Source organism: Amphibalanus amphitrite, unplaced genomic scaffold (assembly GCF_019059575.1).
Source record: "Amphibalanus amphitrite isolate SeventyFive unplaced genomic scaffold, NRLGWU_Aamphi_draft 000412F_arrow, whole genome shotgun sequence".
Classification (NCBI taxonomy): Eukaryota; Metazoa; Arthropoda; class Thecostraca; order Balanomorpha; family Balanidae; genus Amphibalanus; species Amphibalanus amphitrite.
Genome location: NW_024881906.1, coordinates 333,817 through 350,801, shown reverse-complemented (window position 1 = coordinate 350,801; position 16,985 = coordinate 333,817). Strand labels below are relative to the sequence as shown.

The window sequence follows — 16,985 nt, the reverse complement described above, 5'->3', positions numbered from 1 at the left end:
TTCACAAGACCCCCACTTCTAAACGGCCGTCCTCCCGTGCTAGGCAAAACGACAGCCGAAGGGGTTCACCAGTTCACCATGACCTTAGAGTACCTGATGCTGGTGTGAGAGGTCAGAGGACCTCGCCACGGTCTGGGATTTTTTATTGGGTTAGGACTTTTCGGTCTGACGAGACCAAGTCAGAGCCGGAAGGAGATGGGAATTAGGGGGAGGGCGAGGGGGGACATTTGGTCTGGGCAAGCACCCTGGTGAGTCGACGAGGCTGAGCCCGTCCAGAGGGCAGGCCGACCAGCACCCCAAGCACACACCAGTCACCGCACCCGGTTACGGGCGTGCTCTTATCGGGGGTTCCCGCATGGGATAAAGTTGCCCGTCCAGCCCGGAACAAGGAGTTGAGGCGTGAAGGAGAGGGATTTGACTGTCCTGAGGATAGAAATGACGGAACGGTGTGTGGTATGGGAGGGTCCAGGAGAATTGAATACTCAGTGTGGGCCTATATTGGTCTGACCTCTTTACTGATACAACCACCGTCCACCAGTCACAACGGTCAACAGAACCTACAGCTCTTATCCCACCTGCCCACGATCGGCTAAAACGGCTTCATAAATTTCGACTAACCAGTTAAGAGCAATGAGCATGACTTCAAGCCAGAGAATGTCGACTCTGACTTCGGAGTCGAAGTACAAACGACTTCGGTGACTCCAGCTCCGACTCTGGCCAGAGCTGTCAAGTCAAGCTGACGAGCTGTCAAGCTCCGGCTCCGATCCCGCAGTCCTGCACTTGCACTACACAAAATTTCAAAGTTCTAGGAAATAAGTTATACGGTTAAAGGACCACATTTTTTTAGAGGGCTATTTGACTTCGTGACCAGACCTTAGTTAAGTGTTAAGGAGCGGATTGGATGCCACATTTCGAGTCGGGAGACGTCACTGCAGACTTCGAAACTCCAAAGTGACTTTATTAACCCGCGCCCCACTGGGGTCTGTGTATAACACGCCCTACTGGGGGGGGGGGCTATTCATAGCCCCCCTCCTAACTCCGAAACTACTGGGCCGATCGTCAAAATTCAAACGGCGTCTGATAGCCCCGGAAAAACTGTCGAGCGAAACCTAATTTCATTGACCTCGAGGTCACCGATGACGTCACAGGTCAGGTCAAAGTAAAAATTATTAGCACTTTGGTTTGTTCACATTTTGGGCTCTGGCCGCCGTCTTACAAGTCAGATCAGGCTCATTTTTGGTTTCCACACTCGTGAACAGATGCTCTAGATACCTTGAGGGTACCAAACTTGTACTTTGATTTTCAGGTCAGGGTCAGGTCATCACAGGTCACGAAAATATTATATCATGCGTCGGTCACGTGACACATGTTTTATGGTCCATTTAGGCCAAAGATTTCGAATTTGATGTCGTCTGTGTCATTCAAGGTCATTTTGAGTCGAAATTAGCTTAGGTCAGGTCACTTTCAGGTCAAAAAAGGTCAAATTTTGAAGTTGAAATTTTTCAACAAAAAAGGTGTCTATTGGATGCAGTTTGAGCTCAGGAACACGATGGTGCCATTTATATTGGTGTACGATGCCAAATACGTACTGAAAAAAATGATTTGAAAAATTAATAATTGTGAATTTTTTGCAATAATGCGTATAACTTGACCATTTTTGAAGATATTTAGCTAAAACTTGCTAGAGTTAGTCATAATCATGCGTTCTGTCACATATATTCCGGTTTTTTCGAAAAGTCAAAAACTTTTTGAAAAAAATATAAAAATATAAATTTTGAATATTATTATATAAAATTTTCGAAATTTTCAAAATTTTGAAAATCCGAGATAGCAGTTTGATAGCGCGGTCAATTCTGAGTCCTTTCATGCAAAGAAATTGGATCTAGCTTAAAAACTGAGCTCTTGGGAGCGATTGCCGTGGTTCAATGTTTTGCGTCGAAATCGGACGAACATGACGTCACTCTGACGTCATTTCCGGCCGACCTATGGCAGCTACGAAGTTCAAATTTTGACACAAGGTGTCAAATTGATGCAGCCGAAGGTACTGAAAGTTTGGCGTCGATTCGTCAAGCGGTTTGGAAGTTATTGCAGAAAAACGGGAGGGGGGGCTATAAATAGCCCCCCCCCCCCCCAGTGGGGCGCGGGTTAAGCGGATTTATAAACTATGGATATCTATGGAGAAAATCCGGGAACAGCTCAAGCCAGTAGCGGCGGAACACCTTCGATTAAGGGGGGGGGGCACTGCCGACTTTTGGTCCCATTCTTTCCATGCATCGCCCATAGGGCTAATGTTAAAATGCCAAAATCAAAAGGGGACACGGTGCCCCGGTGCCCTCCCCGTTTCGCCGCCTATGGCTCAAGCGGCCACAATAAGCGGCTGGATTTATTATTCGAGGATTTATTAAGCAGATTCCACTGTACAGCATTAGAAAATAAGTCCACTGCAGGCCTACGTTGCTAATGGGTACGCACTACGCACATCGAATAGTGACTATTTGCTTGGTTTTGATTTTGATATGGCCCGAGTTTTGATATGGCCGTGAGGAAAACAGTGGGTTCTAATACCGCCCGGTCGGTATTAGAACTGCCCTACCGGCCGATTACCTACTGACCGGCCCGAATTTATACGGGCCGGCCTTACGGTCATTATTGATACGGGCCAGGCAGCATTAAAGGGACCCTCCCACCTTCAAAAAAGTTAATGAATTGGCATGAAAGTGATGTCCCTTGGTTCAGAAAGAGCGAAAACGAATATCTACCAAATTTCACCGAAAAATATTCACTGGTTTTCAAGATATTAGGCTTTTACTTTTGTTTACTTTTTGGGATCTCCCCTGTTACTAGCGACTTTATTTGGAAGCAATAATTTGGCAGCCCTTAAGTGCGGCAGACGTTGCGCGCAAAGCAGCGTATACCACCACGTGTAAACGATGGTTTTAGTCTAAGATTTAAAAATCGTTAGATCTCCGCTGACGTCACAAATTCTAAGGGGGCATTCCAATGCATTAGCCCCTTAGAATCCGAAAACTGCAAGTTTGAAATTCCATATCTTCGAATTAAAGCATTTTTCGATGTTGTGAGTGTCCAAACCGGTATTTGCAGGTCATGGCCACCAATTTGGCTATCTCAACTCAAAACTAATGTTAAGGTGGGAGGGTCCCTTTAATACGGGCCGAGTTTTCAAACGGACCGTAACGTTAAACATACCTAAGTGTTTAGTGTTCTATAAAAAGCAAGACTGTAGAGCTTTTGCGTGTAGATCTTTTGCGCTGATGTTGATATTTTATTATACAGTATAATTATATTTTTTAAAGGAAAAGGGCCACCTTTAACATGGGGATTGAAACTGAGATAGCCATCTTGTAGCCCGTGTCCGAAAACTTACTTGCCTACTTCCTTACGGCCGATTTCGGCCTCCATTCGTAGTTATCGGCAATTTTAAAAGAAAATACGCCAGGAATGCGTCCTTATCCCAGGAATGCGTTCTTATCCGACAATACAGCCACCCGCGGCGAGGCTTTGGTTTTTTACCAATCAGCTCCAACCAGCTCAGCTTTAACCAATCAGCTTATCTGACACAATCCGACGAGTCTGTCTTCTGAACGCTGATTGGCTTGAGTGTGACGTCATCGCTATGCCATCATAGCCATCATAGGTGCCGTAGAGAGTATCAACATAGTACCAATATGTTAAAGGGACCCTCCCACCTTCAAAAAAGTTAATGAATTGGCATAAAAGTGATGTAGCGTGAATCACAAAGAGCGAAAATGAACATCTACCAAATTTTACCGGAAAATATTCACCCGTTTTCGAGATATAAGACTTTTATTTTTGTTTACTTTTTGGGAACTCCGCTGTTTCTATGACGTCACATAAAGGTTTTCTTTACGTCGGCATTTGGAAGCAATAATTTGGTATCAAAGTGCGACAAATATTGCGCGAATGATGCGTTTATCTTATCAAGGTCAATATATGATGGCCAATGAAGGATTCCAGGACAATTCTTCTTATGGCATTTCTTCGTATCGCAATTCTTCGTCTGCAAATCTTCGTCAGGGCATTTATTCGTATCGCATTACTTTGTCTCGCATCAGGGTATATGAAAATCGGCTCGCATTTCTTCTTCAACGCAAATATATGCAAGAGTAAGCATTGAGGGACAAATAAATGCACCGACGAAGATTTGTAGACGAAGAAATGCGGACGAAAAATTGTGCTACGAAGAAATGTCATGCGAGGATTTGTTCGGGTACCATGACATTTATGTGATTTCAAAGTCAAGGTTCACAGCTGATTTGCTAAATCAAGCCAAGAATCCAAACTATCAAAAAACTATAAATATTTGTTTGTCTGTCACAGAGGTCTCAAGCAATATAAGGTTTACATATGTTGAATCAAAAATCTACTGCCACAACTCACATCTCCTGCCTTAGTTTATCATTGTTGTTTTAACTTGCTTTCAAGAGAAATGGGAGCCAGTATCTGATATCACTTCAGATGATTGTTTCAAGATCTGAGTTCAAATGGAAATAAAAGCAAGATCAAGATGAAACGGGGATTATTGCTGTTAAAGTAGTTTGGCCATGATACAACAAGCACATAAATCATTAGCCAAATCAAATACTGGTTGGTTTGTCAAGATGTTTGTTGTCTGTTGTCTGTCGAGCTGCTATGAACACTGAACGCTCTCACTCTTACTTTGAAGAGAGTAGTTTAAGTTGAATGGTAGTGAGCTGTAATTAGACAAAGCAGCTATTCAGTGCTCACATCAAGCCAGGCTAGGAAATGGCATCAACTGTGGTGGGAGGAAGCAGGTTCGGCAGCCCTATATGTTGTAAACTTCTGTTGTGTCTTGTGTTTGATCAACTGATGTTTTCTGCTGTTTTGTGCAGTGATAGTAGCAGGTAACTGCATGCTTGTCAAATTATGTGAATAAACGAATTCATAACATTGCATTTTTCTCTCCATGCAAGGAACAAGTAAGATGTTGTAGAAAATGTAATAGAGGGCTGCATTGCTGATTTTGCACTTTATCAGAGCTTTATTTAGAATTGCTTTCCTGAAAGCTACACACAGGCCACAGTACTGAAATTCACAATGTCATAGCTTTTGGCAGAAAAAAAGAAAAGACTTACCTAGGTAAAATTGGCTGAAAGTATGACAGAGCAGGTCTTGATGCGTATGCCCATCCGTGTGCTTGCCGAAGCCGAACTGACTGCAACACATTAACTCTGACCCACCATGGTGGCTGGCATATCCTGAACTTTCACCACTCTAAACAAGACAACTTTCAGCCCTCAGCATTGTATTACAACACTGTACATTAGGGTGGCCATTTTTTTGCAAAGTACACGGAATCACCGTTCCTAGCCTCGATTCTGATGCATTTTTTCATGCTGATTCCGAATCCGTCGAGAAAAATGAAAAATTCGTAAAAAATTTGACCCCTGGACGTCCTTGAAGTTTTTGGATAAAGTGAAAATATCGACGTCTCACTGTCTAATCGAAAGTTGCGTTGTGTTTAGACTAAAAAGTTTATATGAACGTGAAATATGGTCTGTTGGCGTCACAATGCCGCTAAAACCAGCAATATTACTCATTTGGTTTAGCAACAGCGTTCAATAATATCGGCACCCTTTGGGGCAATCTGCCTCTGATGGCGAGTATCGAACTAATAGTGATACACGTCTGCCTGTAGGTGGCAGCACTGTTCTCCAACCTTTGATTCTTTGATAGGTCATTGTGATATCATTAACACGTTTTATCATCATGTTTTCCTTGCCAAAAGATACAATAACCATTAATCTGATTGTCTGAAAGAAATTTCAAGCATCAGTGTGTCATTTTCCTTTCCTAAATAATGTTTAAAATGAGGTAAAATAAGGTAAAAGCAAACAATGTGAATGAAACGGTAATAGGCCAGGGTAAACACGATTACACAAGGAATCGTGTACGACAGGTTAATTTCGTTCAGTAGCATACACGGGACGGGATGCACCTAGAAGCTCAGCGAGCCCCACCGGCATTTGGTTGGGTCGTAAGACCCTATGACTTGATTAAACCCAGCTGCCGGCCCGCAGTGATGTCGTTGGAAGATTATGCAATCGTAGACTAGAGCCGATGGCGTTGTGCGGCACTGATGTGTCACGGACCAATAAACCCCATCATTTAACAGGTCACCGGTGAAGTATTATGGTTATGCACTTACTTGCCTGCCCAGCGCATTGACTCAATGGTGGCCAAAATCATGAACTGTCGAACAATAGGCAAGATCGCTAAAGCGTCAGACTCTAACAACTGCACAATCTGAAGGGACCAGCTCGCTGTTTGACAGCGCACCGGAATTAGTTACCGGAACATCCCGAGGATTTGTCCTTCCTCGCAGATCAGCTCGGTGCCAGGCATTAGCACATCGGCCAGTAGCTAGGCAACAGCGGGATACTGGAAAGGACAGGCGAAAAACCGGCAGCGCTGCTCCTATGCTCTGTGCCGCTGCTCGGCAGAGTGAGACACCCTCCAGTGGGCCTTCTGCCTCGCTACATTTACACTTCCTCTGCGGGAATTCGCTCATTGTGGCTGGCAGTGAATCCGGTATAGTTAGGCGACAGGTCGGGTCCGCTGAAAAACAGCCAGCAAGGCCGTCTCCGACTTGGGCCGCTGTTCTCATGAGGTCAGTGTCTGCAGCGACACGGTCTCCGCGGCGCCGCGGACGGCAGTTTCACACCCTCCAGACAGGCAAGGAAGCGCGTAACCATACATTAACTTCATCGGAGACATGTTTGATGATGGGCTTTATTGGTACGTGATACATATCAGTGAGGTGAGGCACGACGCCATCGCCTCTAGCTTGAGAGTTGAGCTTGCATAATCTTCCAAACACATCACTGCGGGGCGGCAGCTGGGCTGAAGTCAGGTCACAGGGTTTTACGACCACTTGCCGGTGGGGCTCGCCGAGCATCTATAGGTGCATCCCCTGCATGACACTAAACGAAATAAGCCTGTCATAAACGATTCCTTGTGTAATCGTTGCTTACATTGCTGGGGCATTGCCGTTTCACCCAGATTGTTTGCTTTTGGTTAGAAAAGCCTTATTTTAGACATTGTTTAGGTAAGGAAAATGACACACTGATGCTTGAAATTTCTTTCAGACAATCAGATTAATGGTTATTGTATCTTTTGGCAAGGAAAACATGATGATAAAACGTGTTAATGATATCACAATGACCTATCAAAGAATCAAAGGTTGGGGAACAGTGCTGCCACCTACAGGCAGACGTGTATCACTATTAGTTCGATACTCGCCATCAGAGGCAGATTGCCCCAAAGGGTGCCGATATTATTGAACGCTGTTGCTAAACCAAATGAGTAATATTGCTGGTTTTAGCGGCATTGTGACGCCAACAAACCATATTTCACGTTCATATAAACTTTTTAGTCTAAACACAACGCAACTTTCGATTAGACAGCGAGATGTCGATATTTTCACTTTATCCAAAAACTTCAAGGACGTCCAGGGGTCAAATTTTTTACGAATTTTTCATTTTTCTCGACGGATTCGGAATCAGCATGAAAAAATGCATCAGAATCGAGGCTAGGAGCGGTGATTCCGTGTACTTTGCAAAAAAATGGCCACCCTACTGTACATGACACTCAAAATTTGTTTCAGTGCCATCCACGGACAACATCAGTCGCCATTCACCAGGCCAGTAAAAACAGAATAGATAATAGCTTCAAACCCATGTAGTCAGAGTTACTAGGTCTGCACCTCAAAACAAAATCCAGGTGACATTCACCACGCCAGTCAAAAACAGGTACTTAGGTAACATAACAGCTTCAAATCTGGTAACATGTTGGTCGGACTTTACACTACCATATTTACATGGAATAATATGATACCAAACAATAGTGCAACCATTCTGGATAACAAAAGTGTATGATAAAATTAATTTAGAAAACTTTGGCAGCATGATTTACGAGCACAGGCAGGTGTTATCTACCAGCCTTCTCAATGCTCGTAAAACCAACATTGTGGTTTTGATTTTACCTTACATGATAACACACTTGGCTGCAATGGCACATTTAATCTAATACTGTGAAAAGACCAGTTATAACCACTTAACAAGCACAATTGCACCTCATGCCGACATCCTTTACCAAAGACAGTCAGCAGCGTCTTTCGTCAAAACTGGATGATCAATCCCCTTCAACTGTTAACATCAAAAATATTTCTTCATGGTGTGATCTCCATATGGAAACCTTGCAGGAAAAGAATTAATGTCAATTGTCAGCTCTTCAAAATTTCTTTGGACTTTAACTTGGAGTACCATATCCAGTTTGCTTTGATATTTTGTTTTTTATTCCATGTTGAAGTTGAACACCAAGCTCCAGATATAGCAGGCAGCTTGATCATCTTCGGCCTTGGTATAATATCAGTCCAAGTTCCAGTGGTGGGTATCTTCTAATATTCAAATTAAAATGAAAAGCAATAGGCTTTCTCAGCGCCGACGACGGATTTCACGTTGATAACAAAGGGAGCTCAAGGTCAGCAAAACTCGGGTTCAAGGAATGGCGGGCGTTGAAATGACTGCTGACGTCATCAAGAAACCGCTAAGGTCAAAATCCAAAAATTTCAAAAATCCGAGATAGCAGTTTTGTAGCCCTGTCCATTCTACAGCTTTTATGTCTGTATCATTTTTCTGTATTTGCAAAGCTATAGGCCTGACAGCTCTTCCCGCGAAACCCTTTTTTGGGTCGAAAACGGCAGAACATGACGTCACTCTGACGTCATTTCCGGCCAACCTATCATAGCCTTTGGAAAAATTTTTGGTCACAATGTGTAAAATTGATGTCCGGGAGGGTACTGAAAGTTTGGTGACGATCGGCGCAGTGGTTCTGGAGATATATCGAAAAGTCTGGAGGGGGGGCAAAAAATAGCCCCCCCACCAGGTCGCGGGTTAAATCGCAGGATCATTTTATGATGAGCGGCAACAAAGTTCAACAATTGTTCACATACGCATGATGTCTCTGTTTGGATAACCAGTATGGAAATGAAAAAAAGTTTTATGCGACAAACATGTGACACGTCAAATTTCCTTGAATTTTGGACGCTAGGAGAGCCGTAGACTCCCACATCATCCCTGGATGAACCACCGATAACTAGTGTTGGACGGCGAAAGGCCGCCCTCGGAGACGGGTCCGGCACTGCGTCCGGCAAAGACGGTGGCGGAGAAGTGAGTGGTGTATTTACAGAAACATAGGTTTTTATGGGGTGTCGGGACGCCGTCACGTGACCGGGTGGCCGTCGGCCAAGAGCCGACGGTCCCGTGTTGCTGGGCGCCCCAGACACCCAGACAGAAGACCAGACGGGTAAAAAGAGAGGTTAGAAGAGATATGGTATTGGGGCCTCCATCCGGGAGTGGGAGGCCATGATTTCCTTCTCCACATATCTTTCCTCCCCCAACAAGCCGACAAGAGGAGGCGACCAATAAGCAATCACGGTCCTAAACTGCATTGATCCACGTATGACACCGCGAACGGAACGCCGGTTACAGCTGCTGCTACTACTGGTACGGCTGCTGCTGCTGCTACTGGTACAACTGCTGCTGCTGCTGCTGCTGCTGGTACAACTGCTGCTGCTGCTGCTGCTGCTGCTGCTGCTGCTGCTCTCTGATTTGGTTGTCTCGTCCTCGTAGTCGTCGCTGGCATCGTCGCCGTGATGTTCGACCGTTGTCTCTGTGAGACGCCAGACATCGCTCCGGGTAGCTGATGACGTCCGTGTTGTTGGTGAGGGGCAGCGGCCATGGTGCGCCGTGACGGAGGGGCCCCAACGGTCAACGGCCGGCGTTGGCTGCCGCCGCACAGCACGGATACCGGAAGTCATCAGCTTATTGGAGGTTGGTGAACCGCTAGCGAGGGTGTTGGCGTCCTTGTTGTTGGTCGACAACGTGTTGATGGCGACGACGTGTGCTCAGCCATGTTGATGGCGGCTGGCCCGGACGACGAGAGGGGCGAGACGGATTGGCAGAGCAGATGGAGCAGATGAAGCAGATGCACGTTGAGCAGATGGAGTCACAGCGGCAGGCGATGTGGGTCAGCCTGGCGATGGCGGTGGGCCCATGGTACGAGCCGTAGCAGTTGGTGAGGGCGTCCGCTGTTGCAGTGTATGCTGCGTGGACCAGATGCAGAGCGACTGAGACAGTCAGACGGGTTGGCAATGATCGTCCAGTCCCATCATGACTATGATCAGCCAGCTTTTGCAGACCGTGATGCGTATCGGCTTTTCTCCGAAGTCGCTGCTCGGGGAGTCAGATAGTGGCCACTCCCAGATGGGTAACAGAAACGCAAGGTCTGTGAACGAAAGAAAAACGGATCAAAGTATGCCAAAACGATGCCCCATACAAACATACATCATACAACAAATCAGTCATCCATCGGCATAATACAACACATGTTTACCAAAAGGCACGTACATAACACTGGGTATTGGGTAACAGAGGGAGAGAGAGAAAGATAGCTCTCTGTACGACACCTCTGTTGTGTTGGTTACCCAGGTGTGCCACGGACCCATTGACTACAATAGTCACAAACATTCGGATCCGTCAACAGTCAGAATTACTTTCCGTAAGTCTGTAAACGAACATCCACATCCACACACATGTTTTTTTTTTATGTTGTGCTATCGCTGTGTCACCAATATACATTTGCCGTTGCGTTGTATAACATTCATGGTAACATAGAAATATACATTTGTAGAGGCGGAAGACCATGGAAGACGGTGTGACAGAAAGAACAGACAAGACATTTTTGACACAGCTGATAGCAAAACATTGCGTTGTTGTTAAAAACGGGCAATACCTCCGGTCATTCGATCGAGAGATCGTTAATGATAAAAGTTTAACGAGGAAAAAATAGCGGCTAATGAGCCAATGACTTGCAAAATGACCGGTTCCGAATAATACTGCCAAGTGACTTACTTTAAAGAATTAATTGAAGAGGCCAATGGGTTAGTGTGTTAAGTATTATTGGAAAATCTAACTATTGTGTTAGGTCTGATAAGTTGTTGGGAAAAATATAATCATTAGATTTTTGAAGTACTTTTGAAGAGTGGCGTCTTGCGAACGAGTGCACCTAGTGGCGTCATACCCATGGAATTGTGTGCTTGGGAGGGCATACAATTAACAATATTTCTTATGTATCGGCTGGTAATTCGTAAATAGATGAATACTTGTGTACAATTCACTGGAATTGTTAACTTTCATATTTTCTGAGTTTGCTAACTAACCAGAATTGGCAAGATTTTACGGACTAATGTTATAAAGTTAATGACGAAAATAGAACTTGATTATCCGTTAGTTCGTAAAGTATGTGTTAATTGACAGGGGAATCGAAAAGCATGCTTGTTTGGGTATTTTTTGACGCTGCACTCGTTCCGCCACAGAAATCAGGAACCTGAAAAAGAAACAAGGCTAATGTGTCAGTATCAAGACGTTTTTGGCATGGCAACATATGCAAAGAATTGATGACAACAGCAATCAACAACATATGCTTTGGTAATCATCATACAAAGATTCATTCATCTGACATACTATGTACAGTGGATGCTTGTATTTACAATGCAGATGTAGCGCTACTAGATATGAAAGGGCAATTGCTTGTGTACTCCAGTACACCTTCAGCGTTTCGCTGGTGTATAGGCGCGAGGGATATATAATCAACCTTCTAGCGCAACAACTTTCATGGGATCTCAGTCACCATGTAGCCATCAGCGTTTCGCTGGTGTATAGGCGCGAGGGATATACCATCAACCTTCTTAGCGCAACAACTTTCATGGGATCTCAGTCACCATGTAGCCATCAGTTGGCTTCTCAATTGCCATAGCGGTCTGGAGGGCGTATATTTGTGCGAGGCCGGAGGTTATACCGCAGGTGATCAGCCTGGGGAACCTCACGGTGGTCTGCGTGATAAATACGCCAGTCCTCCTCCAGCCGGGCAATATCACCCTGGTCGAGCACATTCTCGTCAGAAGGAGCCTCCAACGTCCCTGGCTTTGCCGGCAGTGTAACGGGCGGGCGCGCACCGGTGTTACTGCTCTCTGAGGCATTACGCACGGAACGAATGGTAGAGTCATTACTGAGAGATGGTGTGTCGACACAGGTGTGAAACGGGTCGTTTTCTTCAAATTTTCGAAGACGATTGATATGGACCGTTTGGATGTCTCCGATATTGGACAAATGTTGAATTTTGGCGTTAACCGGGCTCGTCATGTCGAGGATACGATATGGACCGCGGTTAACTTTTTGAAGTTTTCGCGTTAAATTTGGTTTGAAACTTGGGTGATGTAAATATGCCAGCATCCCTGGTTTGAATGTAATTGGACTCGATTGTGTGGGATGTGACCGTTCTTGGGCCTGAATCGCAGATTCGTTGTTTTCACGAACAGTTTCATGCAATGTTGTTAAATGCCGAAGTAGAAGATCACGATATGAGTCTATCGAATGGTACGGGTCATGAGGAAGTTTGGAGTCTACGTCAAAAGGTAAAGATATATCACGACCCGTAAAAATTTGGGCAGGTGTATCACCTGTTGATCGATGCACGGAACTTCGAATCGCCAAAAGCGCTAAAGGCAAAACTTCATCCCAATTTTTCTGGGTTTCGTCTACAAAATGAGATAGGATGTTGCCGATTGTTGAATGTAGTCGTTCCACACGACCATTGGCCATCGGGTGAATGGGAGTAGTGAAAAGCTGTTTTGCTCCTAGAAGTTTGCAAATTTCTTTCATGAGCTTTGATGTGAAATTGGAACCACGATCACTAAGTAAATATTTGCTGATGCCATGTCGAGAAATGATTTGTTCAACGAATGCTTTGGCTACTGTAGTAGTATCAGTAGCGGTCAATGGAATTGCCTCAGGCCATCTTGAAAAATGTTCTATCCAAGAGAGATAGTATGAATTACCACGATAGCTTGTTTTTAGTGGGCCAACGATATCAAAACTACAGATGTGCATGGGGTGCTCAGGTGTCATTGTGCGTTGCAATGGCGCACGTTTGATGGATTTATGAGCGCTTCTTTCCATGCATAAGCGACAAGATTCTACGTAGTTTTTGATATCAGTGTACATGTGTCTCCAATAAAATTGAAGTCGAATTTTGGAAAGAGTCTTTTCAAATTTGAGGTGTCCCGACCAAATGGTATCATGGAATCTTTGAACAATCAGCTTTTTCATAGCAGATGGGACCACGATCTGATCCATAAATGGTCGAGTTTTGTTGTTTTGGGTGGCTACGTGATAAAGTAAACCATCTGCACTCAGGAAAAAATTTGAAAGAGGTTCATGTAGTTTCAGATCGGGGCCTTTAGCTTTCGGTTTGACGAGACGGTCGATGATCGGTATCAGATCTGGGTCTTTGCGTTGTTCTGCTTTGATGTTTTCTCTTGTCCAGCCTTCACTTTCGATTGTATTTGCGGCAACATGACCAAGAAAGTCTGTCTTGGTTTGTGAATCTATTTTGATACGAGACAAGACATCTGCTTTGACATTTAACTTTCCTGGGACATAAGTGACATCAAAATCGTACTCTGTCAATTTTAAAGACCACCTGGTTAGACGACCACCAGGGTTAGTTGACTTGAAAATACCTTTCAATGGTAAATGATCAGTCATGATATGAGTAAAATGACCTAAGAGATAGCATCGCAAATTGTCAAATGACCAAGTAATTGCAAGACACTCCTTTTCGGTGGTTGAATAATTTCTTTCAGCTTTGTTGAGCTGTCGACTAATAAAAGCAATGGGGTGAAAATGATCACCATATTTTTGTTCCAATACGCCACTAATGGCAAAGTCACTTGCATCTGTAGATAAGTAAAAATCTTTTTCAAAGTTCGGGAATCTCAGCACAGGATACTTAACTAACGATTCTTTGATGGATGAGAATGCATCTTCGCATTCCTGAGACCAAATAAATTCAACATTTTTCTTTGTCAAGTGGACTAAAGGAGCTGCAAGTTCAGACATTTTTGGAATGTGCCTACGATAGTAATTTGCAAAGCCTAGAAAGGCACGAACATCTTTCACAGTTTTTGGTGTTGGAAAGTCTTGAACTGCTTGCAATTTGGATATATCTGGACGAACTCCATGTTTGTCCAATATGAAACCCAAATATTTTATCTGAGTTTTCATGAATTCACATTTCGCGGGATTTAGTACAAAACGAGTTTCTTCTAATCGTGAGAATACACGGGCGAGTTTTTCTAAATGTTCGTCGTATGTTTTGCTAGCGATAAGAATATCGTCTACGTATAAGAATGCATCTATACCCTGAAGACCACTGAGTGCAATTTGCAATGCTCTATTGAGAGCAGAAGAACTTGAACGAAGACCCATTGGTACGACATTCATATGATATTTGCCGTCTCCAGCTGAAAAAGCAGTATAATGTCGAGAAGATTCATCCAAAGGAATTTGGTGGAATGAACTGAGCAAATCTAAAGTTGAGAAAACTTCACACCCAGAAAGTTGATCAATGACATCAGATGCAAATGAATGAGGAAATTTGTCATCTTTGATCTTTGAGTTGAGAAGACGTAAGTCTGATACAAGGCGATAGCCACCATTTGATTTCTTCACAAGAATGATCGGAGAGTTGTATGGTGAAACCGATGGTTCAATGATTTTTTGCTGCCAACATGCGATCTATTTCTTTCTTGACTATCTCCCGATGGGCGAATGGGAGACGATATGGTCTTTGATAAGCCGGAGTGTGATCTGTTAATTCGATGTGGTGTTTATAAACGTCTGTCTGTTTTATATCCGAGATGTCGTTTCCAAAAGCATGCCGATGTTTTTTGATGAGCTCGCGGAGCTGAGAACGAAAGGGTTCCGGGACATGTTCCAAATCAATGTCAGAGGTAGACTTGTATTCTGACGTGCTCTGAGCAGAGGTCGTCGGTTTGTTTGTGTCTGACGCAGCCAAGTCCGGCCCAGCGACCGTTTTTTGTTCCGACGAGGCGCTGACGGATGTTGGAACAGACGGCACTGTTTGGCAGTTGGCACTTGCTAAACCAGACAGAGCAAGGTCAGCGTCCTGTCTGGAGGGGAGGGGTCGGTCTGTGACCTGACCCGTGGGGGAAAGATTTGTTGGGTGGGCTTGCGCGATCCGCAGATTTTTCCTCAAAATAACTGGGTTGTTTGACGAATTGATGACACGTACCAGCGTGCCTGACTTTTCCAAGAAAATGATAGAACGGGCAACCTGAATGTCTCGGATACTTTGATCGCAATGCGCTTGGATGAGATATGGAAAATCATTTGGCTCTAGAAAACGTGGTAATTTCACGCGTACAAATTGTTCACTATAACCAGGAATTTCAACAGTTTGTTTCACGAACAATGGATATGACTTTTCGTCCTGAATAACTAATGCATGTTTTTCCGCAGTTGTGAACAATTTCGTCGTCTCGTCAGAATAAGCATCTTCTTCACCGGAATTTTCGTCGTCCTTTGTGGACAGAAGAAAGCGTACTCGTTTGCGTCTTTTTGGGCTCAAGCGCTTTGAATGCTTTTTGACTGCATTTGAAGAAAGAATTGGTTTTAGCAAGCTCACAGAACGAGTTGAAGGGTTGTAGATTAATTTGTGCGCAATGATGAAATCAATGCCAAGGATAATGTCGCAGTTGAATGACAAAGCTTTTGTTGAAATGTAAAATTTATGTTTCACCGTTTGACCAAGAATGCTAACTCTCAGATAAACTTCACCTACTATGTCAATTGGATCACCAGTAACGCCAAGAATGGAAATAGTTGGAGGTTCGTAATCTACTTTCAAATTGTTTTGTCGTAAAAATTCTTCTGATACCAAACAGATGCTGCTGCCGGTATCGTACAAGGCTGAACAAGAGTGATCTGAAATCAACACGTCTCGCAAAACTGGGGGATTTGCTGCATGGGCCTTACGATCTGAAGCAACGCTCACATACGTATCCCCTAGCGTCGTGAGCGGTACCCTTTTGGGCTCTGGTATCTCCTTGATGGTGAGGGAGATGGTGAGCGCGAATGATTCGGAGATCGAGAGTTTCTACGGTCGTAGTTTCTTGGGGACCGCGAATACCTCGGGGATCTGTTGCGGTAGCGAGAGTAGGACCGGCTTGGCCGATCACAGCACGAATGATGTCCATGGCAAGAAGAGTCGCGGTGGTGACGGTCTGATGATGGAGGGTCGCTTTCATGCCTCCTGTGGAAGGGCCGTTGATTTCTAAAATTTTGCTGAGAAGGGTGACGGCCTCTACCGCGACCTCTACGCTGAGTTCTACCGCCACGGTTTGGTGACATATTTTGGGCCACCGACAGTTCCAAACTTGCAATTCTTTTATGGATGTCTGCCAAATTTTTGTCGGGTTGAGTTGCGGCTGATGCAGCGCTGTCGACGGGGTCGGATGAAAAAGAGGCGCTGATCTCCTGCGATCTCGCTAGCGTAATGGCTGTTTCAAAATCCGGAGGGTTGAATGGGAGCACATGCTGACGAATTTTGGGTTGAAGACCTTTGATGAATGTCGCCGTAACTGTTTTGTTTTTCAATTCTTTTGTTTCCGTCGAAATGTCCCATTCCGTTAAGCCTTTAGACTTTTGTCGGATTCGAGTTGCGTATGCATCGACTGTTTCGGAAGGTTGTTGTACGCAGGTCATTAGGTCCTGCAGTCGAACTGACACAGGCCTATCAGTATGTAGGGCAGATATCAAACGGGTAGAAAAGTCATCAAAAGTTTCGGCATGGTTTAAATCATGTCGGTTTCTCACCATTTCGGCTACCGACCCTTGTAGCTTGGATTTTGTGACTTTCAAAGTGATTTTATCAGGCCAAGATCCTAGATGAGCAGTTTCACGAATTTCTTGTAAAAAGTCCTGAATGGGATAGCTTCCGTCATAGTTGTTGACTAATGATGCCAAAGAGTGAATATTGAAAGTAATTGCCGATCCAGATCC

At 44.4% G+C, this 16,985-nt stretch overlaps 1 protein-coding gene across 2 annotated transcripts in view; it reads right to left on the bottom strand.

The window, feature by feature from the left end:
- The window catches only part of LOC122390858 (LITAF domain-containing protein-like), a 34,240-nt gene that overhangs the window by 15,508 nt on the left and 1,747 nt on the right, over positions 1–16,985 (bottom strand). The window contains exon 1 of one of the 2 annotated variants that reach the window (XM_043384248.1): positions 5,136–5,155. The exons of the other annotated variant lie outside the window; for it this stretch is intronic. The gene's annotated coding sequence lies outside the window, so the exon portion shown is untranslated. Of the gene's footprint in view, positions 1–5,135; positions 5,156–16,985 lie in introns of those variants that run through there. 2 annotated transcript variants of the gene reach the window in all.